Here is a 22,798-nt window from a genome sequence, read left to right as displayed (position 1 = left end):
TTGTAATGCATTCAGCACAGTGTGAAGTCTTGGCATAGATACCAGATTCTAAAATAAGATGAGCTCTGCCTTTTAAAAAAGCAGTGTTTGCCTGTGAAATACCTTTGCTATTAAGAACCTTTGGGAAGGGGGGCAGGAAATAGCACTGATGATGCTGCCAGCAGTGAGAAAACAGATTTATTTTGAATTCTGACAAATAATTACAGCAATGGATAAAGCCCTTCTTAGTGAACGCTGAGTGGGTAGAATTTCACTTTCCCTATATATATATGCTGGTGTCCTTTCCCAGGTACCTCTTAACAGTCAGCTGTGCTCTTGGTTTGTTCATGTGAAGATGGGTTTTGATTTGATAAGGTGTGCAGTGCTCCATCTCCCAACATGCTGTGTTCCTGAGGTTGGTCTCTCCACTGCCAGCTGCTCATCAGCAGCTCCTTTCCTGGGGACTGGGCAGGCAGGTAGCCATAGGAAGCCTTCAGAAGGGATAATGGCTGGCAGGCATCAGTCCCCTTTCTGTGCACAGATCCAGCTAAAGGTGCAGAGCACCAGAGGCTCTGGCTGACATCAGCAGGAATTGCTCACCTTCAGCGGGTCTAAAGCCTTGCTCTTGGAGTTGGGGGTGCCAGTGTAAGCAGCATGGTCGCCACTGTGTTGGTAGTATGGCCATATCGCATGCCTGGCTCCTATCCTTAATATCTACTGCAGAGTTTAAAGACTACACAGGTGTAAATTTTTTTGTAAAGGTGAGGAGGTATTAAAAAACAGAAAGGAAAAGGGGGGTTAAGTAGGCCCATGTGAAACCTGTAATGAGCTCAAAATAGATGAAATTCATGCTGTTGCAGTGCAAATAAATCCTCGGAGCACAAATGGAGCCCACTGAGCAATTTGCCACCCAGACTTGGGAAGCCTTTTTAGCTTGCATCAAGCTGAAGATCTGTGGCTCCCACACAAGTTCTCCTGTAATATGTCCTGTCCATTTGGTTTAACTATCCTTGAAAAAGCCCATGGAATCTCCTTGTCCTCTCTAGAGAAGCAATAAGTCAAAGCAGAGAAGGACCTCATCCAAGCTCCAAGGTGGCTGCCCTGTTGGCTCTACCAGTGCTGCAGCTCAGCAGGAGCAGCCAGGAACTCCACATATGTGAGTGGAGGCACTGGTGTTCACTGGAGCAAGCTGCAGTGGCTCTTATGGTGTTGCTTCACACAGGGAAAAGTAACTGTTAGCTTTGCTCTATTTTAGATGGAAAATATAGTTCTTTACTCCTGGAGTACTCCCCTGACTCCGGAGAAGTGGTTTTAACTGATTCTGCAGCAGGAAGAGAGGCACTGCACTGAGTCACTTGGCCTGAGCACCTCACTGTGGTGCCATTCACCGACGTGGTTGGTGGAATTAGTGCTGCTGTGAGGACAGAGTGATGGTGTCTTCCCTCCCCTACAGCCAGCACTGACAATGACATTCTCTTTTTGGCTCAGACTACGCTCTCCATTAAGTGCCATGAAAACAAAAGAAAGTGGGGAAGTAGAATCAGTGACATAGCATCCTTTCTAGCTTGTTTTTTATTTTTATCTGTATTTTGGTTTCTTCTCACTGCACAGACAGGTTGAAGCTGCAGGTGTAGGAAGCCTTTCTCATGCTAAATGCTAGCCATGTATGTATGTGCACCATGCTGCTCCTGGCTGTCTGAAAGAGCTTAGTGTGCCTGTAGGTCTCTGCAGCATGCAGTGGGTCTGCCTGGTTGTGTGTGGGGAGCACACACACCTCCTGAAGCTGGGACACAGCATCAGCTGTGACTGTTCCTGTCTGCTCCTCTCAGCACAGTGCTCTGTGTGCTCCTGCCAGGACCTTGCTGCTGGGTTCAGAGTGATATCCTTGCTAGGATGGTTTGGCCCTATTACATGGGCTGTAGCTTTATCTTACTCCGCTGCTTATGTGCATGTCCTACTGTCATGTGCCACCTGCACGGCAACCACATCTCTCCATGTGCACAGTCTGAGTTTCAGGACTGAGTCCCTCCAATACAGTTGCAGTGCACTGACATTTCAAGGGAGAGCCTGAAGTGCCACTGGGACAGAAAAGACACCATTTTCTTTATTGCTGTGTGGAAGCTGGCCACGTGTGTTCTTTCCTCTCATAAAGGCACAAATTGTGACCGAAATACTTCTGCTGTGTTTCCCTCCCCTCCATGCCCATCCTCTCGCGGGTGGTCCCTTCCAGTTCCAGTTGCAGCCTGCTGCACGCCTTTGGCACTGTGTGGGTGCATGGTGGTGCAGGGAGTGCTGCTCCACCTGAGAACTGCTTCCCATCCGTGTTCCTCCTGTCAGCTCTGTGTGTGCAACCGTGTTGCAGATCAGAGTGAAGCCTTTTTGGCTTACACTGCTATGTTTATTGGGCTCTAGGGTGATGTTTTGTGGTCCTGGAAGCTTGTCGCATGTGTTTCCCTTGCAAGTGCTGTCCCTCTCTCACAGGGTATTGGCTCTGAAGTCCTTCCAGCTGCCGGCTGCACCTTCTGATGTTTACTGCTGGGAACCTGCAGCCCCTTCTCCTGACAGCACGAAGGCTGCAGCTGTTGCTGCTTCAGGAGCTCTGGCACATGGTGCTCCTTTGGCAGGCTCCTGGGGCCCAGCTGTGGCGCAGTGTTTGTGCTTGAAGGCAGCATTGGCTGCAGCTCTCCAGCCAGAGAATGGCTGCCTGCGGTAAAGGAAGATGTCAGTGCTTCAAAAGGGATGAATTGTGTCCCCTGAATATATTAGGCGTGGCAGTGAGCATGGAGATGCCCTGCTGCCTGGCTGCACGGGGGAGGGGACTGCCTGCGGGTCGGTGAGAGCCTGGCTGGGAGTGCTCCGGGGCTGCCGCTGGGCTGGCAGCATCCCCTGGGCACTGCGCTGAGGTTGGCCCCTACCCAGGTGTGGCAGGGAGGGGAGGAGGCCTCCATCTGTCCTCCTCTTTGTCTTTTACACCCCTGGGAAAGGAAAGCGTGATTTAGCTCTGAAGCATTAAGCAAAACCCCCCAAAACACTATCCCTTAAGAACCGTCTAACCGTTTATGGCTTAATGTAAGCATGCCCGAGGATTGATGAGGAAGGGATGTTGCTCCTGTTGGTAATTACAAGTTTGCTCCATTCAGTGTTTTCTATTCTGATCGCTCCATTTCAGCATTTAAACTTTATCTTGAGTGCGTGCAAATGCTTTCTGCTGTGTCAGGAGCTTTGCTTAGCTATTCATGTGCTCAAACCCTAGGTAGGATATTTATCCTTTCAGGCAGATCAAAGACATATGTTTGGTCATTTGGAATAGGTAAGCAGGAAGAAAGAAATCTCTTAAGAATGATGACATGGTAGAACTGCTAAGTAACAAATACAGTTATGTTCATATGTGTGCGTGTTCCCCTAATAATCACTATTGCCAGTGACACAAAAATGCAGAACAATTGAAATCTTCCACTTAACTGCAATCTCTCTCAGCCAACCTGTCTTGCCAATGACTTTTTTTTTTCTTTTACAGTGATAAACTCTGGTATTCAAGAGAGGAGCTTCTGCCAACAGAGAGAGAATATGTAAGTGTTGTTTTAAGAAACAGTTTTGACCTGGGTGATAGAACTAAAATGAAGAATTGTTTCATCCACAAAATCACAGAAACATAGAATTACTCATAGAATTACTCAGGCAACAAAAGACTAAGGACACATGAGATAACTGGTAATTACTGGGATTCATTCAAAATACATTATTTCATACATAATATAACCATGAAATACTGAAGATAGAATAGAAAATGGTGTGAAATGCAGGTTCTCTGTTTGTTTGTAGGTTGAGATGTGTGTGGACAGATAAATAAGGTTTAGTTTAGGAACAGACATTTTTATATACTGGAGTGTTTAGAATTCAGACAAAGAAAAGTTGTTCCAGCAGTACTGGGTCCACACGAGCAGATAAGAGTCAGCAGTGCAGAGACAAGTTTGCTCTTTGCAGTATGGAGCTGTACAGAAATGACAAGGAGCTAGGTCTGGATCAAGGCAGTATAAAGCAGAGCTAGCCTGAGCTCATTAGCCTGGGCGTAATGCCATGCTAATATATCTACACAACTCCCCAAACCCGAGCTAATGGCTCAGCATGGTGCTATGCAGGGTACTTGCACCAGCTGGTGCAGGGATTTCTGCATTGTACAATATAAACGTGCCATAAGGTTTTCACACTGGCTCTGTAAAGGAAGCAAAATGACTTAAGGGCAAGACAAAGTCCAAGACTTTGAAAACCGGGGATGTTTAAATCTGGGTTCCCAAATCCCTGTTCGTACTTATGAGGAGGATTTTGATGTAAAGGTTGTGGCAGTCTAGGAGAGCCTTTATAAAGCCTACCACAGGCTTTGGATCAAACTCAAGGAAGTGCTCAAAAGTTTGAAATATGTAGTAATTCTTACTGATAGAATTTTTCAACACCATTTAATTTTATCTCTGGAAAACAGACTTGTTGAGCTACTCAGTCAGCTGCTGTGCTTCCTTGTGAACTTAGCAGGAGTGAAAAGAGACTCTCAAGCTTCTACCTCTGTTCAGTTGGCAGAGAATGTCTCTGTGCAATGTAAAAGTGATGCCCTTTCTCCTCTTTCAAAACCATGGAACAAATAGTCTAGTTGACTTTGCTTAATAATGACCTTGCTGCCCATCTCTGGATGAAGTTGTTTTTTTCCTTTAAAAACAAAACAACAAAAACTGGGGGCTAATGTTTGAGTCAAAGTTTTACTGTTGTTTTCACTGGCTTGATTGTCTGCACCAATTCTTAACTAAGGTTGCAACTGTAGATGCCAAAAAAGCAGAAAAGAGTTGATTCACAGTTCAACATTTGTGTCAAATAGATCTGGGAAGAACTGGAAATTGCAGAACTGAACTGGTTGTGATGACCAATAGTCTTAGATTGCTCAGGAAGGAAGACTGGGGAATTCAAGTTGTGTTTGAGCTCGGCGAATCAGTTCACTGTTAAATCTGAACACAGGAGTCACTTTGAACCAACTGACACACTGTCAATGGTTTACAGGCAGATTTGGCACGGTTCTGTGAGTGATGAGGTGGAGGGGGACCCATGGCCCACACCCCAAGAAAGGGGAAGGGCTAAAAAAGGGAAAGGGTAGGGAGATGGGCTAAAAACAAAACAGCAACAACGATCTGGGAAGGAAAGTTAATTTACTAAATACGGTAACAGAATGCAAGATAACACAATATAATACAATATAATTGGAATTGAAGCTAATAAGTCAAGTAAAAATAAAAGAGAGATTGTCCAAAAACTGAAGGCCTTACTCTGATGCTGAAAGTGAGATGGCTAGGAAGCGTACACTGCTGAGACAAACAGAAAAGAAAAAGAAGGGGATGTCTCGTGATTTGTGAACAGTTATATCTTTCTCTCTGAACAGAAAAGGGAAATGCAGAGTCCTCTGGGGTATGTAGTTCTTCTTGTCTGAGAATCAGGTACCCAGAAAATTGGCAGTCCACAGAACTGGAGCATTAACTCTTTAACTCCCAGTGCTCTACGTGATGTTATGATGTGGGATACCAAAAACAAAAAATCATAAAACCATGATTTTTACACAGGAAATGCAAAATCTTACAGTAGGAATTCTGCCCAAGAATTATAAGTTTTGGCCTAGGAAGAGCAGGAGATAGGCTATTCACATCTGAAGAAGTTAAATATTATTTCAAAACGTGTCATATGAACAGTAGGACTCTTGAAGAAGAGATAATTTTCAATAGGCAGTTGATGCCTTCACTAAGTAACAGTCCCAGTCCAAAGAAGGATTTTTACCGTCTTTGCAACAGATAGGATGAATGATTTTTTAATATTCAGAAGCATACAACAGTCTTGTAAAAATGGGTGCTTATTTCCTGATTGTTCAGGGACAGAGACCAGTGTAATCTTGGAGAAGTACATAATTAAAGGTTTATAATGTCTACTTGGGAATATAAATTATTCTGAAATGTTATGAGGGACTGAAAGAATGAGAGAAGGACCAGAAGTGTGAGAATAGTCATTAGACACTTCTTCATTGCTAAGACTCCTGGCATTTTAATGGCTTTACATATTTAATACCAGCATTCTGACACTGAGCACACTTAGGAGTTAGTTAAAAAATTAAATATTGATTATGCCAGTTTTACAGCTGAGGAAACTGAGGAAGAGAGATAACATGTCAGATTCTTCTTTTAATCAACTTGTATTCCACAAGTACAAGTAACTAAAAGCTGAGATCACTGTGTGTGCAGTAACTCACCTCAGTACTGCTGTCCCCTGTCATCAAGGTCATTAATATTGCTGTGATTAAAAACAAACAAACAAACAAACAAAAAAGTATTCCTGACTCCCACCTCATTCAGTACAACAACACAATATTTGACTTTAATATCTCTTTTTTTACTCCTTGGAAATTATCATTTAAATTTGTTGTGCTTTGAACTAAATAAAATACTATAGCAATGTAACATACAGTGGTAATTTTTTAAAAAATATCTTAAATATGCTTTAATATAATGATTTTTCAGTTAACAAATGTATTTTCTGGCAGCATTCCTTTGATTTTGAAAGTATGCAAAATAAATTTCCCTTAGAAAAGTCACTTCTATAACACTGTTCATAGCTGAAGCAGGGTGTGTGGAAACAGTACCTGCAAGAAATGTTTATGAGGCCCTAAGGTTAAATCCCTCTTGGGAAGTGGTAATAAATGGTAGCTCAGCTGCTGTGTTCTAAAAATATTTGTGAGATAAAACTGCTACCTACCCAACAAAGATAAGAGGCTTTTGTGGCACAGATGGGAACACACAACTGTCTGACTTAACATGTGCCTGAGCATGTGCCAGTGCCCAGAAACCTGTAGTCCTAAAATTCAGATCATGCAGCATCAACAACATTTTATTTTCTGTCTGAACAGGGAGCTATGTGCTGCCTTTGCAATAGTGGCAATTGCAAGTGCTGTAATATACCCCAAGGACTGTTAGGACATGCTGTGGGATTGTCAAAAGGACTAGAGAATACAGGACGATGTTTTCCTCAAAATAGCATTCACCATGAATATCAATCTTCCATGTGACCCTAAACTCCTTCTGTGATGTAACCTTGATGATGACTCCCTAGTGCTTTGGAGCTCACCAGAAGTCTTATTGGGCTTAATGTTTTTTAAAGTGCCTTTGTTCTTTCAGAGTATGCACAGGCTGGAATGCTTTTGATCATTCTCCCTCCTGTCTCGCCCCTCCAAGCCACCCTCCCGAAAAAGCAGATTTGTTGGCACCAAGCGCTTTCAGTAAGCCCTTTGGCAAAACATTTTTGGAGAATTATGACAAAAATCTGTGGTCTGTTGCGCTTTCTGACTTCATCAGTTTGTTTTCCCTTTTTTTTCTTCTTTTTTCATTTTAGCTTGAACATTTTATTTCAGCTTTTCCATTTCATTTCATTTCCCTAATGTTTTTTTGTTTTGTTTTGTTTTGTTTTTTGGTTTTTTACTTTCCAGAACTTGTGGTGGGAATGGGGAAAAGGCTGCTCCTGCCCCAGTTTTCTACTGTTGGTTTGAAAACTGCTTGTTTCTCATGGGCAGTAAAGCCCTGGAATTGTGTGATTAAAAGCAGACTCTCTTTGCAAATCAGTTTGCCTGTTAGAAGGTGTGTGGAAGGCAAAAAAAAAAGAAAAAAAAAAAAAAGAAAAAAAAAAAGCTGTTGGCTTCTTTGGAAAATGCAGTTTAAAGAATGAATTTACAACTTCTCCCCTTTCAGTGGACAGTCATGTGGCATCCTTTTTCTCAAATGGCCCTTCGCTTTTGTGTGCTGTGATGGCAAGAATGGATTGCAGAGTTTACCATGTGCCTAGGCAGTCTGCCTTCCCTGTTGTTATTTTGCAATATTAAATGATATCCTGTAAAGTTATAGTTACCTCAGCAAAGGAAATAAGATGTATCTTGCTGGTAATGACCCTTCACAAAGCAACACTGCCTTATGGCTCCCAGAATCTGAATCTTGAGTTATGACCAGGTGGCTGCTGTAGCCGTGCTGTGCCATGCCAAGGCTGGAATTAGTAGTAGTGCTTTTCAAACACGTAAGAGAATGCTAAGTTCTATTTGCCAGTCCTGGCACTGTGTGAATAGACTTCTTAGGGGCAGTCCTTCAGTGTCCTGTAGGTGCTCATGGCTTTTGTCATGTAATGTGCAGAAGCAGAGGTCTTCTTTCATCTGGAAAGATGTGCTGCGTCAACAATCTTCATGTATGTGATGAGAGACCCAGCAGCAGGACTTGGGGTTTTGCTGGTAAAGGACAGAAAGACGAGCATCTGTTGTTGGGAGAGGGAGAAATGCAACCTATTGGCCTGTGCTTCTGCTTCTTCAGCTTGTCCAGGTGTTGTGTAAACAGTTGCTCCTTTTGCACTTTGATAGCTTTGTTTGATATTGAGTATTGTTTACTGCTAACAGATCTGTCGCTGGTATGATGTGGGATAAACAAGCACCTTTGGAAAGGACATACCCTCTTCCCTTTTGTTTGAGTGTAAACAACATGGAGAAGAAAAAGGCATTGCACTGCATTTCACTATTTCGCTGACTCAGTGTGTTCATGGTCACACAGTGAATATCACTGTTGTTTCTTGTAGGGACAAATTGCCTGAGATCTGGGAGAAGGTTACCAGGGGAACGATGAAAATGGGAGATGCAAATGTTTCTCCTTCTTTAATTGTGCCTTTTTTTCCCATTTCAAAAATATTAAGCAGCAAGTAGTTTGGCAACTGTTCCTTTATTATGATTATTTGTACGTGAGTCTCAGGAGCCACAAAACAGTTCTAGGAGGAGATTTTCTCTTATTTGCTTTGGCTTTGTTTCTAGTGACTCATTTCAGACTGACTCTAAAAGTGTAACAAAAGTGGTAAATAATGGATCTCCTAGATGACCCATCCAAAAAGAAGCACTAAAAAAGAGAGATGCAAAATAAAAGAGAAAGCTGCTGGTGGTGTGAGGGGTACCAGCAAAGTAAGCCTATGCCAGATGTGTATGGGATTTACACAGAGCAGTGAGAGTAATGGTGTGTCCTTCTAAGTATCCAATAAATTTCTGAACTCTATGTTTCCTATGCTATCAGACATTTAAGCCATGATGTAGCCTTTACGATTCCTGCTGTGCTCTTTGTCTTTTGTATTATGGGGAAGTTATCAAAAGAATAAACTTACTGAGAGAAATGGTAAAGAAAAAAACATTAAAATAATAATTATTTATTTATTGTTATAAGAGAAAATAATTCCTTAAATAGCATAAAATCCCAAACAAATCTGTATATTCTTCTTCTTTGTTTGTAGAAGAGCAGGGGACTTTGACAGATAAAAGAAAATGTACTTCAAAGCTGGTCGGCAGCCTCAGTGCAACCACCTTGGGACTGCCTCCTTTGGGCTGTGAAGGAAGGTAGTGGCATCTCAGGGCTGCTGCTGACTTTTCATGGGTGCTGGCACCCACACAGCTGCCCTCCCTCTCAGCAGCAATGAACTCTGCTAGGTAAAATGAGATGGGTCAGAAAAGAGGAATTAAGAAGCCAGCTTGATATTGATATCAGGCTATCTTGGCACTGAAAAAGCAGATAGTTTTTGGGGCATTATTACCAGAAATAATACCCTCAGTTTGGAGAATATGGCACTGGTTCATCAGCTTTTCCTATGCCAAAGGGACCTATTACTGTAGTGGAGTCTGACAGCTCTATTTTGTTTCTTACTCATTCCACTGGATCACTTCTACACAACATCAGCTGTATTTGTGTAAATATGTATGTGTATATTTGCATACATTTGAATATATAATCCCATATGCTATTTTTATATGTATGAATAACTGCAGGAAAAATAACTAAAGCAGAGTTAATGAGAAGTATTAAGAATTATTTGTATATTTTTAAACCCTGAAGAAATAATTGCTTACTTGAAAGCATCTGATACGAAGTTGAGCAGAGAATATTGTAATCTACAGTAGTGTCTCTGCTGATATAATATAGATGAGGTAAATTGTGTGGAGGAGTGGTGAAAGAGATTATAATACAAACAGCATTATAAAATATTCTTTAGGGATCTGAAGACCTTAATAGGAAGAATGAAAAAGAGTCTGGATTTCATACTATAAACTTCTTATCTTCTTTGGTGATGTTTTTCATTTCTCTTCTTTATTTGGAAAGTTTGACATGTTTGAAGATTTTATGAGGGTGATCCCTCTTTTCTCCTTACTGTTGTCATGTGTTCAAAGTGAAATTTTTATGTGACCATAACTCAGTAGCAAAAGCTGGAAACTTGGTCCTCTGTTTCATAACCCTCAGTGAGAAAGAAGAGGCAATGGCTATTAAAAAAAAAAAGCATCAGTATTTTTAGTTTGGATGATTGGAAAATCATTAGTGTTGTGGTACTACTGAAGGACTTTATACTGGCAGTGCTTACACTAAAATTTGCTACATCTTGCAAAAGTATGGAAAAGGATCTCACTACATATGAGAAACAACCCCCAGAAAGCTCCTGATTTGGCATTTTTGCATACAGATTTTGGAAATTTCTGGTCTCCACCCTATTCCCCCTCCTTTTAAATTAAACTTAATTTAAACATATTTCAACTGTGTTCAGTGAGACTGAAGATGCTTCATCTTATGCACCTCAGTTGAAGGTGTTCTTTACCTTAACAGCTTTCTTCTCTTTTTCTTAAAAGCAATTTTTAATATCTACCTACAGACATGCTGTATAAATTTGAGAGATTATATCCTGACAGACAGAGACTTACCCAAATTCTGCAACCTCACTCATCTCTTGGGAGAGCCCTTCTGCTACAGGAAAGAGACAGTTGGGTATGGTCACCTAAGCAAGGATCTGGCTCTGGATATAAAATTTAGATTTTTATTCTTTTTTACAGGTTCAAAGTTTAGGGCCATTTGGATTCAAAGGTTTGGCTTAGCTACTCCCAGGCTTTATATATAATATTAGCATCTCTGGTTGGTTGCTTCCCAGGAGTCCACTGATGTCATTAAAAGGAGTATCAGCACATGCAGAAGTTGCTATTTTGGCAGTAGTTGAAGGTCAGTAGGCAAGGTTTACCTGTGCTTAAAATGTGAAGTTAATGCTTGGAATTTTGGAAGGATCTGAAAGAGTTAGCTAATATATTAGTGCAAGTGCTATTTATGCTTCCGCAAAAGTCTCAGTTTAGCTTACATCATTCTCCTTCCCTGGGCCTGCATGATGAAGAATCACTGCAAAAAACAAACAAACAAAAAAACACAGATGAAGTTGCTGATAGGGCTTCCACAGAAACCTATGTTGAAGAAATACATGGAATCGATACACTGCGTAGTTTCCTTGGTCAGCCTCCCCTGTGGCCGTTTCCCACATATGCTGGTATGGTTGGAAATTCTTTTGTATCTATGATGTTGAGTAAAGATGATCAGTTGAGCATTTTGTTTTGGCTGAGTCTGCCCTTTCAGGATGCATGTGTGACATCTTTGTGAATAACTGAAATAAAAGAATTGCTTAATGTAAAAGAGAAATTCCACAAATATGAAACCCTTGGAATGTTTTCTACATCATCCATTTCCTTCTTTGCTTGTGCAATGTGTATGGATTGTCAGCGTGGTGTGGTATGTGGTAACCAGTGCATGCAGGAGGCTATTAATCTTCTTGTTACAGTACTGTGTTAATATAAGATTTAGGAGAGCAGTGGAATTCTGTTCAAACACTCTCAGTGTGTAGTACTTGTCAGCCTGTATGGACCTCGTACAAGCACATACAAGCCAGAAACAGCTCCCTTTGTGTTTTAACATATTCACCACTTATATTCTTTGGGTGAACGGTCAGCTCATTGATCATTGTAGCCTAACTGGCATATTCTCATTACTGGAAATGGAGTTCATGTCACCCTGTGTGTGCTTCATGGTAAAGACTATGATGGGAATGATGAGATCTGACCCACCAGCTATGGGATTTAAATGCCTGAGAGTATGTGCTGTGCTTTTAGATAAGTAGGTTTTGAGTTTGCCGATTTATAGATCAAGGTTTTATTCTCCAATGACTTGCCAGACAGTGAAGATTGCAGAATAAAGATTTGTTATGCTGCAATTTTGCTGCAAGCACTCAGCCAAGAAAGGAAAAAAAAAAAGGAGAGAACTCTGAAAGGCAAAAATATTGGAGGGAAAGTGATCTATTAAACTTTTTACTTCCACTGTCTTTGCAATTATAAGATATCACGTTGTATAGAATTTTTCTCTACAATGCTGATACTCCCTCTGGTATTTGTAGGTGTGTTTTTTTCTACAGTGTTTAAAGACTGAGGCTTTTAGCAGTTTAATCCAAACCAAAGCATCTCTATCATGGGACTCGCCTTTAATTCTCTCTTAGATGCTTTTTTTCCCTGTATGCCAAATTAGATATCATTCTGAAGGCATGCATTCTTAATTAACATTTTTTTAATCAATGACTGGATTCTCAGGAGGATTTTTTTTCTATGCATCATTATTTTTCTCTTTCCTCAGCAACTCTACAAGCAGATTAAATAAACAGAAAGAAACACTTCGTGGATTTTTCTTGTGACAGCCTGCAAACCTGTGAACTTCTTTATTTATTTTTATCTTGAAGCTGCTAATTGTAGAACTGTATAATTAATGCATTATCCACTACAACAAGGTTACATGGCTTGTGTTTAGCAAACATGCTTTTTCTGGAGGGCGGAAAAATACATAGTGAAAACTTATGGAAACACTAAGCTGTTTTTCACTACTCTGCATGACAGCCAGTTTCTCAGCCATCATTGGAGCTGTATGCCTAATCTGATTCTGAAAAGGTACCCTAAGAATTGGCTGGAGCGCTGGTATCATCTGAGTCCACATCTTGAACCTTGTGATTTAGCCTTCCGAGATACACCATTGCAGCCAGATAGTCTTGGAATTGGAATGTTTGCACTGCTAATTGGCACATTCCTACTTAGATTTGGTAGGACATGCTTATTTGTAACGTGTCTTGAGAATTTACTTCTTAATGGGTAATTGCCCCAGCTTTCCTAAATCTTTCTGGTCACCAGCCTCTTTCTTTATTGTGTCTACCCACTGCTTTTTCAGCATTGCTAATCTTTTTTTTCTTTTTTTCCAATCTAGACTTCCTTCTGATTATTTCACATGTTTTTCACTGGTTTGAGAATTTCTTTGCTCCCTGACCTTTTCATAAATCAAGTATGTGTTGGCATGTGTTGGAAATGATGGAATGATTTCCTTATAGCTTACAGCAAATTGATGTTGTATCAATGCTGACTTTGTTATTGCACTCATAGAAACCTTTTTTAAAAATCGGATGATTCAGTATTCAGAAATCACATGCATTATATCTAGGGATTGCTCTGGGAAGTGAATGCTTGGTGACCCTGGAAATAGTGTGACCTCTTCTATCATGAAAACTAGAAGCTGGTATATGACTTGCACAGATTTTAGTGCATCTTTCAGTTCAAAGGAATGATTGTAAATACCATATATCTGAGTCCAAATGGGTCTTTTTGTCAAGTTCTGTTCAAGTCAGTTTCCCACCTCTGATCATTTCATTCTCATGATCTTAAGATTTTACGGTTAAGAAAAATATGCTTCCATCTTGCATGAGTTTTGCAGTTATTGCAATTATCATTATACAGTTTCTTTTACCTCTGTAAGTTTATTGGTGAAACTGTTACATCCCCATTCCACAGTGAAATCTCTGCAGAAAAACACTTATGTTCTCACTCAAAGTTTTTACTGGGTTTGCTCTTTCCATGCTCCTGTGAAAGGACTGGAAACTGTTCAGGTGGCTTTGAGAGCTGTCATTTTTTGCCTTGCCCTAACAATTTTCTAGTACTTAATTGGATCAGCTTTTACCTAAATGACTTACCTGGTGCATCATGCTACAGGTCTACGTTCATTAGAAGTTGTGGTGTGGGAGAAAGGCCACCTTGCTCTTACTCCCTTCCTATAATTCTATGTCTATAATTCATTGCCTTTGAGAACTGTCTTATCACAGCATCGGCTCATTAGTAGTTTAATACAGGATAAGCTTATTAGAGATAATCTGTTTACTGAATGTCCTTACCACAGAGCAATCTAGTTAATAGCATCTTTTGAAGCTTTGTCTTCTGGATATATCTTTTAAACTGATCCCTGATTATTCATCTGTATCTCTATCTTTCAGTGCTTTTCTGTAGGCTTGTAGCTGCTTTGACATAAAATTACAGTGTCTGGTGAATATGCTAATAAACTAAATACCCTTATGGGGAAACAAGGAAAACTAACACTAGTTTATAATGAGATAGTGTGGGAAAATAATTCAGTCTGTATGTAGCTGTTTAGACATAAAAATAATTTTCAATTTTATTAGGTATGACTTCTCTAAAGAGCTACTTTTCTAACAAATGTTGCCCTACTCTCAGCTGTGCTTATCACAGAGCTGTTTGAATATCCAGATGTTTTCCATCCAGCATACTGACCTCCCCTAGTCCTGCCCCACTAGAAAAGGAAATGTATCCTGGCAATTCTTTCACAGATGACTAGATATGAGTGGAAAAACATACAAACAATTGTATAAAAAAAAAAAAAAAAGAAAAAAGAAAGGAGATGAGGAAAGAGTACTACAAATGAAAAGATGAAGAACAGAAGGTAGAAGCTGTGAGAAATGTAAAGTAGTGAGCTAGTTTTATCTTTGGAAACAGCTCAGTGTAATTCTGCACTGATGGTTCAAAATAGGCTGTATGTCAGTGCTGACACAATAGCATCTCCACCAGTTACTGAAGAGGGCAATGCTAATGCAAATAGCATATTTGACGCTCTTTTCTCATGGTAGTTTAGATGCATTTAAAACAGAACTACGAATCGTCAAGGAACTTTTTCCTTTTGAAAGAAAGAGAATCTCAGACTTCCAAATAACAACAGTTTTGAAGTGCCTTAAGAAAGATTCTGGTTTCTACAAAGAGCCCTGAGTTTGAGGCACATGGGTAACGGATGACATTTTTCTCTGATAAAGGTTTAAAATGAATCTGACTCACTGATTTAAGTACTGTATTGTACACTCTGTACTTGCTTAAGTGATCCTTTCCCTGTTGATAAAGCCTGGATGATAAGTATCAAATCACCCTGTCTGAAATTTCTTGATCTAATAAGAGATCTGTGTGCTGCACTTAGACTGGTTTTGTTTCGGTGGTTATTGTACCTGGTCTTGTCTTGGCAAGTGCAAAGCAATGACACTGCTGTACTTGGAGGTACTGCAACTCAGGTGCAAGTCATACTAGGTACTACAAATGTACCATAATGAACTATGTCTTGTAGGCAAAATCTAGCACCTTTCCAAACAGAATTTTTATTTTATTTTGGGTCTTCTCTAATCTCTTGTCCTTTTCCTTAATTATCTGCATTCACAGAAGCAGACACGAGATAAAAAGCTGAAGTTGATATACATGTCTACCAATGTGGTATTCATTCAAATACTGTTCAAAAAATGAACAGTGAAAGCTTTGAATAGGAGTAACTGATTCCATTATTTTGTAGGCAAATTACTCAGAATTCATTCTTTGTACTGATAAATAATATACTTGTTCTGAGGGATGCTGAAACTACTGTGTACATCAAGAGAGTAACAATTAATTTAAGTTAGTAAATAAACATTATCAGCCAGTGATTGTAGAAATGCAGCATCCATTCTTGTTGTGTGGACTGAATCTTGCTATTCCAATTAGATATGCAGCTACACGTGGCAGCAAAATGGGGAAGTGGTTCTCTGCTAGCACTTTAAAGCTACTATTGAATTCCTGTAAGTCCAAAGAAGTCTAGTACCTCCAGCCTGTAAAACAGGCTTCTCTATTTGGCCTCATTCATGTTTAGTCTGTTTCTTCTTGGCAAAAGCACTTCAGTGACGGTCTCCACCAGATTGACACTAAAGTGTTTTCTTTACTTGCCATCTGTCTGGACTGATTGGAAAAAGTAAAGTGGGGCTTGTTTAGAAAAATATATAAGCAGTTCATTTGGCACAAAGTTTGTTACAGGCGTATGCAAAGCAGCTGGGTCCAGCTCAGGAGGTTAAAAAAAATTTATTGGAGAGAGATGACTTTTCATGTACAAGTTCATGCACTAAATGTGTTCTTTCATTTCAGCTGCAAGATGTGACTAAATAAATTAGCTGTGGCATTTAATTAGTTTTATTTTTGTTTTTCCAGGCCACTCATTATATTATAGGTGTGAATAAGAATCTGATTTTTCAAATGTTGCCAATCAGGTGTAAATACAACACTTAAGTGTAACAGAATAGGATTCAACACTCCTTAAATGCTTTATTTCACCTTAATTCAGCCAAAACATTTAAACACATTACATTCAGTGTTTTTCTGGGTTTCTTCTGGTTTGTTACATGTTGGTCTGAGAGGCCTGTTATTTCATGGTTCCTTAAGGGTTGTGTTTTATTTATTTATTTTCGAACATTGTGAAAGTTTTGCAAAAAAAACAAACAAAAAAAGCTTAAAATAGCAATGAAATCTTTTTCACACTAATGTTTCCTCCAAATGTGCATAAGTTTGTGTGTGTACGTGTATATAATGCGAGCAAAGCATGCTCATAATTTCTTCTCTGTGAATTGCTCAGCTTCACTCTTATTGGTGTTCAAAATCCATCATAATTAGAGGTCAGAGTTGTTCTTTAAGTGAGCTGTGTTTGGCCTACTCTTCTATCCCCTCCTACTTCGAACTCTCTACAGTTGTCTTTTGCTGTGTTTTTACCAGAGGACTCACTCTCTGCCTTTATTGGCTGAACCTCTGCTGTGGCCAGTGTGAAGCTGAGCAAAAACCACTTTTTATGGTTTCTGAAGAACAGAAGGAGGCTGAATTCTAACAGCAAAAAATGAGAAAAAAATAATTTTTAACTTCAGAGGGCCATCAATTCCTGGTGGGAATTGTCTGCTGTGTGTATCGTAACGCTCCTGCTTGATCACAGCTGTCTCATAGTTATTTCTTGTAAAATTTAATCTGTTTTAGGAGGGAAAAATTATTTGCAGGATCTTAGAATGGAGAGGGTAAGACCTCAGTCTGCAGTATTTCAGGTTATGGAGCCCAAGTCTCTTTATTTTAATATTTTCATGTTTCATAATCGTAGAGATCAAAAATTGCAAATATCTCCATGTGTTTTTATATTTCAGGGCCTCTGAAATTTCATGTTTGCATACATATTTTTTAACATGTTTAAATGAACTAAGAATATTTTGAGCTGTCCTCATATTTTTCTCTTCTGAGGTTTCACTTTTGGAAGCATTACTCACAATGAGTGCTAATTCCTGACTTAAGTACGTACTGCTCAGGCCTCGTGGATTAGGTCTCTTCTATTACTGGATGAGATTTTTTTCTTGGTCATGCACGTTTAACACTGCTTCTGTAACCACTTCTAACATGAAGTCTGAATACTGAAAAGGACTGGGGAGCTACCTTTGGTCTTCTAAGTGTGAAAGTGTAGGTGAAGCTCAGCAGTACCCTTCTGATCAGCACAGATTATGGCAGCTAGTGATGCATCTGGAAGTTGTATATGAATAGGTGAATGTGAGTATTCAGGTACTCAGCTGTGTTATGCGATCAGCTGGAGACATCCACATATGAATTCGGAAATAGGGTGTATTTGCCTCTCCTCTGGGGCTGGATATTCAGGAGGGATTTTTACAATTGCAAATTCTGTTGTCCAGAGCTAATTGCAGCTGTTTTGAAACTTGCTAATATGTTATTTTTTTCTTCCTCTCGAGTCTTAGATTAACATACAATTATTTTTGCTATTGTGTTTGTTTTGCAGCATCTGTTCCACATGACACATACTTTGTCTCATCTTGCCTCTGTGGCATGTTCCCATTCAGTATTTTACAAATATTGCCTGCTGGGCTGTGGGATTCATGTTTTTGCTGGACTTATTAGCTCACTTTAGTGCTTTCACTACTGTTTGTTTTCAGCTGTAATGTAGAGGTTTATTCTTCTGTGCTTCATCAAAATTATTACCTTTGGTACATAATATTTTTACAAATGAGTCAGGTAACTGCAGTAGATGGAGAAGCTAATTTTGTTAGAAATTTTACCTGTCCATACGGGGTTTGATTTGTTTTGGCTATACTCATTTTCTCCTGTTGTAGTTCTACCAATGTGACTAGAAATACATCAGTGTAAAGTTTATTTAGCAGAGTACCTTAATTTTGAGAATACATATTAAGATAACAGAGCATCCTTTATAAATATTTATTTAGAACACTGATGGCTCATTCTGAGGCCCAAGAACCCACACGATACAAACTGATATATGTCCAGCAAACTTACTGTGATTTACCAAATCAAAAGGCCTTGCCACTGTACTTTTAAGTTTGTGAATCTAATTACTTTCTTAGAAGAATTTGGAGAAATGTGCACTTGGTTCACTTTGAGCTATCTGTCACTGAGCAGTAATAATATTGCTATTTCTTAAGACAAACTGTTTATTCATAATAATTATTGTTTTTAGTGGATTGATAAACTAGATTTGGTTGCAGAGAGGAGACTGGGTTCTTTATAATGAGAATACCATGAAGAAACAATTCATACCAAATTAGGAGTGGTGTTTTCATTTTGAGCACAGACAGAAAGGTTTATTCCTACATATTTCTTTGAGAAAAGAACTCAGTCTCCCATTAAAAATCTACCAAAATAAGTGGTGTGTTACACTTTTAGCTTGTGTGTTACACAAGTTAAGAAATGTATGGGACAATAACATTTCTGATAAGGAGTAGTGTGGGCAGAGAGCAGAGTTCACCAGTAGTGACTGCCATAGAATGCTAGCAACAATGCTGAATTAATCTGAAAAGTCTTTTTGGTAGAGATGGATATTTTTGTTAAGTTTCCACAGGATGGTTTATGATAGTATGAGAACAAAAAATGTTGTGCAGTTTATGTTCATGATTATGTACTTCTTCAAAGTTAAGCCTTGTCTTCCAGGAAGCAATAAAGAGATGGGAAAATAATACAGAAAAAGAAATCATTATGTGGTTAAGGAGACAATGTTCAGTACCTGTCTCTCAGTTGCTGGTTCACTTGGCAGTAGATGATTCACTTTCACTAGTGATAGCATATAACCTATAGGTGTACTCAGATTATATCTACTTTTTTGTTGTTGTTGTTGCTGCTTTAAACAAAGAAATTATGTGGTCTGTCAGTAAAGAGGTGGCTTTGGTACTTTCCTTGTACTGCTCTAATCAAATGACCATGGGCTTAGAAGAGATCAGCTGGAGCAGAACCAACCTGGGAGGCTGATGAAATGGAGGAAGAATTATTTTTTCTGAAGTATTTTCTCAAGCACAGGGCCATCTCCTTTGGCTGATAAATACATTCATTATTAGTCAAATCTAGCACAGAGTGCTCTGTTCCTCAGAAACGTTCCAGTATCTGTGTTCAGCTGTGAATGGCCAGGACCAGGATGCCAAGGAAAGATTGGAGGTAGTGGATGGTAAATTCCTGTCTGTACTTCATAATGTTCATCTTCATAAAAACTAGTTCCTATTCTAGCTTTTCAGCAGAAAGTTGTTCTGGTTTTCTTCCCATGTAAGGTCGAAAATCCAGCTGCAATTTCTTGCAGTTCATCCAAATCCCACTGTGGAATTTGGGTCACAACAAGAAAATGCAGCTGGTTTGGGTGCCGATGCTGAGGTGATTAACAGGTTTTCTATCTGTTGGAATTGATGACTGAGCAGGGATGGGCACTGTGAACCCAGTATAAAATTTGGCTTGGGGTTTTGGTGCTGGTGAGTCCTGTAGTTGCTGTAGCAGCTTACTGACCATGGAAACTGAATGGTGCTCCTCATCTCCTCATAGCACTGTGTTGCTGCAATTTGCCCCAAAATTGCTTCCACAGAAGGTATTCTAGTCACACCTCAGCTACCACCTACATTGTTGCTCCATGTGCTGAATGGGGATCAAGGAAGCAGTCTGTTATATCATTTGACAGATTTCCATTTGCATGTCCAATTCCCAGTCAAACCTGGAACATTAGCACCACCCTACATACTTTTTACCTACTTTTTCGTGGCTTTTTCTTTAAGCTGGAGAAGTGCTTGTATTCCTCATCATGAAGTAAACAGGAATAATTTTTTAAATTTCTTCAGTATTTCAGCCATGTATGTTGCACATAAGCTGATGCTTTCAGCATTCAAAGCATTTCACAGGCAATATTTTTTGGAGAGAAACAAAGGCACAGGAGATCACACAGTAGCTTGATGACAGAGCCAGGAGTAGTTTCAGATAACCCAATGTATGTGCTTTAGTGATGAAAACTCACTATCATCCTTTTCAGTTCTTAAGATGGTTCTAGCTCTTTCTCCATCCCAGAGAGAGATTTCCATGTACAGATCCTCTGAGAATCACCATGCTAGGGATTCCCGTCAGCTCCAAAGTGTGTTATTTGCACACTGAATTACTTAACTGAGGACCTTTTCTTTTTCCAGTTGCATTCACAGGAGATTTGATGGTAACAGAGCTGTCCTCTGGTCTTTGCCACGCTTATTTTCCAATAGAATTATCTGAATGAGGAAACAATGACAAAAGAGGATATGTGAACTGTCTAGCATACTGTAAGGGTGCAAGCATTCAAGGAGAGAGGATTTTTAAGATGTCTAAAGGGTGTAGTATTAGGAGAAAATCCTGAAATTGAACAGAAGAAAATTTAGGCTGACTGGTAGGAAACATTTCCTCATATGGTGTAGAGTTACCTCTGGAGAGAAACAGTGAAAGCCTCATGGCTTGAATGGTTTCAAAGAACAGAAAGGAGAAAGGTTTGGGGAATGAATTTCCATTGGCATGGGACAAACTATGTAACCAAAGAGGTATTTTCCAGCTCCCCACTTGTGACTGACTCCGTGTTCAATGCCAAATTCATGTGTTAGTTATCAGGATTAAACACAATGCCTACAAAATTGGGCTTAACTACAAGGCCATTTGAAAAAAGAGGAAAAATGCTCTAATACTGAAACTCATTGGAAACTCTGAGGAGATGGCTGCCAGATTTGGAAACTCCACCTAAGCTCGCACACCTGTTTTCCAGGCGTCTCCAGGACAAACTGCTAATGGCAGGGCCCTAATTGCCCTAAGTAGCCACACCTGGGGCCTCCTTGCACCTGTCCATGAGCCCAAGAACACTATTTAAGCCCAGGGCAGGGTAATTTGCTCATTTCTTAAGTAGCGTCTCTGCAGTGCTGTTCTCCAGCTCCACTCTGGCTGTACAGACATCCTGGCTCAGCCCGTGCCTCCCTGCAGAGGTGCTGTGGCTGCCCATTCTGGTTCCAGAGACTCCTTGCTGCTGCTGCTGCCTATATGTAGGTGAGTCTAAGGCTGTATCTGCTGTCTGTGTGTGGAGAGTGTTAATAGTGATTCAGCTTTAGCTTCCTTTCTTACTCTAAATCTGGAACTTTGGGGTTTTTTTGTTTGTTTGTGTGTGTGTGTGTGTGATTTATCTTGTGAAATCAATTCATGTCTGTACAGCAAAAGCAATCTGAGTTGTTTGAACACTCTAAGAAAATCAGATACTTTGCTGAGGAGAAAAGGAAACCTGTGTTGTTTGCCAAGTTTCAGGCTTGGATGGAGACGTGTTGGAGCTAAAATGTCAGCCAAGTGGGACAAGTTGCAACCTTTGATAAACTTTTCTAAGTGCTGTAAGAATTGCTATGTTTTGTCTGAGTTTGTATGAAATCAACTCGGCAGCTTCAAGTTGAGCTTTATCATCAGCTCCTTTCTTTTTGTTTCATGTTCACTGTGTCCTTGAAGTTGTTGTTTTAACTGAGTGCTGTACAGAATGGAAAAAAGACATGTAAAGAGAAGACATAAATATGCTTTCACATTTCTAAAAAAGCCTCATCCAACCGTTAGTACTTTGAAAAGTCCTTTCCAGGACCACTGACTGTTTAAAATCCACACAGGTTGTAATGATTAAACTCATCATGCTAGTGCTCTGAGCTCCATTTGCATTTTAATTCAGGAGTCTGAAAACACCTGTGAAGGTGCTGTGGGCGTGCTGCAGCTCAGGGGGAGGGAGGGAGGGAGGTGTTTGCAGTCCTGTGAGAGCTGCTGTGGAAAAGAGGCATTCAGATTCAATAGGAATGCTGCCATAGCTTAAGAAGGTAGGATCTCCTCTGTCACAGTATACTAAAAATAGGATAAACTGTTGTACTGAGAGGCTTGAGTTTCTCCCCTTTCGGGAGACCAAGGGATAACTGCCTCATGGCTTTGGCCACAGGAAGGATCCTGGGCCTGGACAGCTCAGAATTCCTAGTGATTGCTCATGGCCCCTATCTTCCCTGCTGCTTTTCTGTTGGTTGTTAAACATAATTTATAACATTGCCTGTGGAAAGGATCCCCTTACCTTAAAAATAGTATCTATTGAAAAATTAAGTCTTCATCATCCCACCCTTCCCCAAGGCCCCCAGTCTACATCAAGCATACAATACAAAACCTCTTTCCAGTGGCTACAAGTTAGCTGTGTGTGCTCTTACAGTGAAAAGCTTCCCAAGGCCTTTCAGTAGTTCATTTAGAGTTGGAAAAAGCCAACGTACTTCAGAAGTAGATGTAACGTTCTAAACTTAGCAAAGCTTAATAGCCCTTGAGTGCCCTGCTACAGTGACCAATGGAAAAAAACAAAATGAATGCAAAACCCTTGTTAAATGTCTATGAATCTATCTTTGGATACATTGTATAAAATCAAGGTCAAATATTGGGAGTTGGCTGCTCTGTTTTGTTTATATAGCTCTGTTAGGCCACACATCAGTGGTATGGCTCTATGCAAAAGAAGTGTAATAGTTT

General features: G+C 39.9%; 1 protein-coding gene across 3 annotated transcripts in view; it reads left to right on the top strand.

The window, feature by feature from the left end:
• Positions 1-22,798, top strand: part of LOC107051846 (insulin receptor substrate 1) — a 292,419-nt gene that overhangs the window by 118,203 nt on the left and 151,418 nt on the right. For all 3 annotated transcript variants that reach the window (XR_006930914.1, XR_006930913.1, XR_006930912.1), the window contains one exon: positions 3,497-3,548. The gene's annotated coding sequence lies outside the window, so the exon portion shown is untranslated. The remainder of the gene's footprint in view (positions 1-3,496; positions 3,549-22,798) is intronic.

The sequence above is a fragment of the Gallus gallus genome, chromosome 9 (genome assembly GCF_016699485.2).
Source record: "Gallus gallus isolate bGalGal1 chromosome 9, bGalGal1.mat.broiler.GRCg7b, whole genome shotgun sequence".
Lineage (NCBI taxonomy): Eukaryota > Metazoa > Chordata > Aves > Galliformes > Phasianidae > Gallus > Gallus gallus.
This window is presented reverse-complemented; position numbering and strand designations above follow the sequence as displayed.